Source organism: Bos indicus, chromosome 19 (assembly GCF_029378745.1).
Source record: "Bos indicus isolate NIAB-ARS_2022 breed Sahiwal x Tharparkar chromosome 19, NIAB-ARS_B.indTharparkar_mat_pri_1.0, whole genome shotgun sequence".
Taxonomy (NCBI): domain Eukaryota; kingdom Metazoa; phylum Chordata; class Mammalia; order Artiodactyla; family Bovidae; genus Bos; species Bos indicus.
The window spans coordinates 22,927,769-22,932,563 of NC_091778.1; the positions used below are offsets into that span (position 1 = coordinate 22,927,769).

The following is a 4,795-nucleotide window of genomic DNA, read 5'->3' on the forward strand; positions in this document are numbered from 1 at the left end:
CTCATTAATCACCAGAGAAAAGCAGAATAAAACTAGAATGAGATACAACTTTTCTCCTTTCAGTTTGGTAAAGATCATAAATTTGGGGGACTTCCATGGCGGGCCAGTGGTTAAAAGTCTGCACTTCCACTCCAGGGGATGTGGGTTTCATTCCTGATCAGGGAACTAAGATCCTGCAAGCCACCTGGTGTGCCCCTCCAAAAAAAGATTATGAAGTTTGTTCTCACTTTAGCAGCACATATACCAAATTTAGAATGACACAGGGAGGATTGGCATGGTCCCTGGGCACAGATGACATGCAAATTAATGACAAATCTCGTGGGTTGTTGTATGAAAAACCAATCAAATTAGTATTATTGAGAACAGGGGCTCTTTACTGAGGAGGAAAAAGGAGAAAGAGAAAGTGAGATCATTGAGAGTAAGTAAAAATTCTGTCCTCCTGAATATTAACTTCAAATCTCACTATAAACTCATGACATAATTTAAATATGTATTGAAAAGACCTATAAATAATGACCTGTCCAAAGCAATAAACACCTCTACCACGATGACTGAAGTCTTCAAATGCCGTCTCTCACTAAGAAGTGCTCCCATCACCGGAGCACTCTGGAGAAACAGCTGATTTTATGTCTGGGACAGGGGATTTATCAGATAAGCCTGAAACATCTTGTGAAACAAGAAAGCAACAAAGTTATCAGACTACTGGAATGCTGTCAAAAGGCCTCAGAAGTTACCTTGAAGAATCTCCCTCTGGCCAAAGATGGGATGATTTGAATGTCAAGAAGGATAATAACTGCAGTAGAACAAAATCCCTAAATACACTTAAAATCCCTGAATTTATCATTACGCTAAAAACACTCCAAAACAAAAGCAAACCTCATTGGTTGCTGCCTTCAAGGATACTAGTGAACCAACTCATTACTTTTAGAAATTGGAAATAAAGGTAAAAATCAAGTAGTCATTATGTGTTTCCTGCATGAACTGTACCTCTGGGTAAACAAATAGTTGATGAGGGGAAATTTCTCTGCTATGAGAAGGAATGATGGCATTGAACAGTATTTGCAGTCATCATGAAGGACTGCTAACATCACAAGAAAAGACACGATGACATGATTGCCCTCTCAGGCAAGAAGAAAACGCCACTTACAAAGCAGTCCTGTTGCTGTTTAGTTGCTAAGTCACATCTGACTCTTTTGCGACCCCATGGACCGTAGCCCGCCAGGCTCTTCTCTCCATGGGATTCTCCAGGCAAGATTACTGGAGTGGGTTGTTATTTCCTTCTCCAGAGGATCTTCCCAACCCAAGGATCGAACCCACATCTCCTGCATTGGCAGGCAGATTTTTTATAGCTGAACCACCAAGGAAGCCTCACAGAACAGTCCTGCCCACTTCCCAAATTAAATCTGATCAGGATTCTAGATCTAACTACCAGTTCACAGGAGGGACATATTAAAAGATACCATGAGGTTCCTAACAGCAAAATACAGACTGGGAAACTCTACAGGACAAACCATCTAATTTCTTTAACAAATAAATCTCATGGACAGAAGAAGGAGGGGTTGAGGAGACATGGAAGGAGAGCTTTTAAAAAGAGGCTTATAGACTGTAATATGGGGTGTTTTGAACCCTGATTCAAACAAATTGCCAATAAAATTATGAGATAATAGGGAAATTTAAGACTGATATTTGATGATATTAAGAAAATTTCTTTATTGAAATATAGTTGATTTATAATGTTTTAAAAATTTTTTTAATTAAAATTTTAATTTCTGCTGTACAGCAAAGTGATTCAGGCATATATGTATATACATTCTTTTTCATACTTTTCCATTACGGTTTATCACAGGATGTTTGATATAGTTCCCTGTGCTATATAGTAGGACTTTGCTATTTATCCATCCTATATATAATAGTTTGCATCTGCTAATCCCAAACTCCCAATCCACCCCTTCCCCACGTGCTCTCCCCCAGGCAACCGCAAGTGTATTCTCTATGTGAGTGAGTCTGCTTCTGTTACCTATAAATTCCACCTATAAGTGATCACACATGGTATTTGCTTTTCTCTTTCTGACTTTCTTCGCTTAGTATGATAATTCCTAGTTATAGTCACAGTTCAGTTCAGTTCAGTCGCTCAGTCATGTCCGACTCTTTGCGACCCCATGAATCGCAGCACGCCAGGCCTCCCTGTCCATCACCAACTCCCGGAGTTCACCCAGACCCACGTCCATCGAGTCAGTGATGCCATCCAGCCATCTGTCGTCCCCTTCTCCTCCTACCCCCAATCCCGCCCAGCATCAGAGTCTTTTCCAATGAGTCAACTCTTCGCATGAGGTGGCCAAAGTACTGAAGTTTCAGCTTTAGCATCAGTCCTTCCAAAGAACTCTCAGGGCTGATCTCCTTCAGAATGGACTGGTTGGATCTCCTTGCAGTCCAAGGGACTCTCAAGAGTCTTCTCCAACACCACAGTTCAAAAGCATCAATTCTTCGGTGCTCAGCCTTCTTCGCAGTCCAACTCTCACATCCATACATGACCACAGGAAAAACCATAGCCTTGACTAGATGGACCTTTGTTGGCAAAGTAATGTCTCTGCTTTTCAATATGCTATCTAGGTTGGTCATAACTTTCCTTCCAAGGAGTAAGCGTCTTTTAATTTCATGGCTGCAGTCACCATCTGCAGTGATTTTGGAGCCCCCCAGAAATAAAGTCTGACACTGTTTCCACTGTTTCCCCATCTATTTCCCATGAAGTGATGGGACCGGATGCCATGATCTTCGTTTTCTTGAATGTTGAGCTTTAAGCCAACTTTTTCACTCTCCACTTTCACTTTCATCAAGAGGCTTTTTAGTTCCTCTTCACTTTCTGCCATAAGGGTGGTGTCATCTGCATATCTGAGGTTATTGATATTTTTCCCGGCAATCTTGATTCCAACTTATGCTTCTTCCAGTCCAGCGTTTCTCATGATGTACTCTGCATATAAGTTAAATAAGCAGGGTGACAATATACAGCCTTGATGTACTCCTTTTCCTATTTGGAACCAGTCTGTTGTTCCATGTCCAGTTCTAACTGTTGCTTCCTGACCTGCATACAGGTTTCTCAAGAGGCAGGTCAGGTGGCTGCATTATTTCATTCTTTTTATGGCTGAGTAGTATTCCATCATTTGTACCACATCTTATTTATCCATTCATCTAATATGGAATCATTGTTAATTTATTGAGTTGTCACCTAGGGATTATGATTATTTTTGTTAAGATTCCTTAATATAAATACATACTGAATTATTTACAGATGAAATGTTTAATGTTGTGGGATTTCCTTTAGAATACTCCAGTGGTGGTAGGAAGAGGATAGAAGTTTAGATGAAATAAGATTGGCCATGAATTCAAACTGGGTGATGGGCAATAAGAAATCCTTATAATCATCTTTTTTTGTATATGAAATTTTCCACAACAAAATTTTTTCTAAAAGTTGAAACATCCAATTTCGGTAAAGGTCTAGAGAAATGGTCTCTTTCATACACGACTGATGTGAGTACAGATTGGTACAGGATTTTTAAGGACAATTTAGCAGTGTCTATCCAAATGTTCAGGGAACATGCACTCTGACTCAAGAATTCCACTTTGGAGAATGTAACCTAAAGAAATACTCAACAAGGATGTTTCCTGTGACATTGTTAGTGATTGGAAGAAAATGGCAAGTAATGACAACAGCCATCAATAGTGGATATTTCAATAAACTCAATAAACTACTGTTAGCATTTGCAGGAGTAGGCAAACACCTGCAATGTCTGTCAATAGGAGATGTTTGAATAAATGATGATACATCTATACAATGGATTGCCATGAAGCTATTAAAAATAATGAGGAAGGTCCATACCTGTGGTAAAATAAAAAATAAATATTTATTTTTTGTCTGTGGCTCAGGGTTCCTAAAACCCTTGGAATTTATTGTCTATTGTAAGTTAGTGAGATGACTCCAGATTGGGGGCTAGATAACTTCAGGATGGGGACCCGTGGCCAAACAAACCAACCACAAGATTAGAGGCTTAGAACATTCAGTGACTCCCCTCCCCGACTAGGGAGGCGAGAGGACCTGGAGATTAAGCTTCATCACCAATGACCAGCGATTTAAACTATCATGCCTACATAATGAAACTTCCATAAAAACCCCTAAACAGCACAATTCAGAGAGCTTCTGAGTTGGCAAGCATATCCATATCCCAGGAGGGTGTGAGTCCCAACCCTATTGGGGTAGAGGCTGCTGCACTCAGGACTTTCCAGATCTCCCCTTATGTACCTATTCACCTCAGTGTTCATTTGTATCCTTTGTAATAGTACATATAATGTTTTCTTGAGTTCTGTGGGTCGTTTCAGCAAATTATCAAATCTGGGGAGGGGCATGGGAATCCCTAGATTTGTAATTCACTGGGCAGAAGTGTAGGTAGCTCAGGAACCCCATTTGTAGTTGGCATCTGAGATAGGGAGTCCCTTCCAAAGTGGCTCAGATGGTAAAGAACCCACTCCAGTTTTTTGCCTGGAGAATCCCTTTGACAGAGGAGCCTGGCGGGCTACAGTCCATGGGATCGCAAAGAGTCAGACACGACTAAGCGACTAACGTTTCATTTTCTGAAATAGGGGCAGCCTTGTGGGACTGAGCCCTTAACCTGTGGAATCTGACTTTAGGAAGTTGGTGTCAGAATTGAATTAAACTGTTCGTGTCTGAGAATTTTAAAACTGATTGGTGTCAGAAAAAAAAAGTCACACAATGTGTATTGTCATAGAAAGATATCTAAGACCT

The 4,795-nt window shown here is 40.4% G+C and overlaps 1 non-coding gene across 1 annotated transcript; it reads left to right on the top strand.

Moving 5' to 3' along the window:
* Window positions 1–219: 219 nt before the first annotated feature.
* On the top strand, window positions 220–326 carry LOC139177821 (U6 spliceosomal RNA). Its single transcript, XR_011562288.1, has one exon. It is a non-coding gene; the product is annotated as a U6 spliceosomal RNA (small nuclear RNA).
* The last annotated feature ends 4,469 nt before the right edge of the window (window positions 327–4,795 follow it).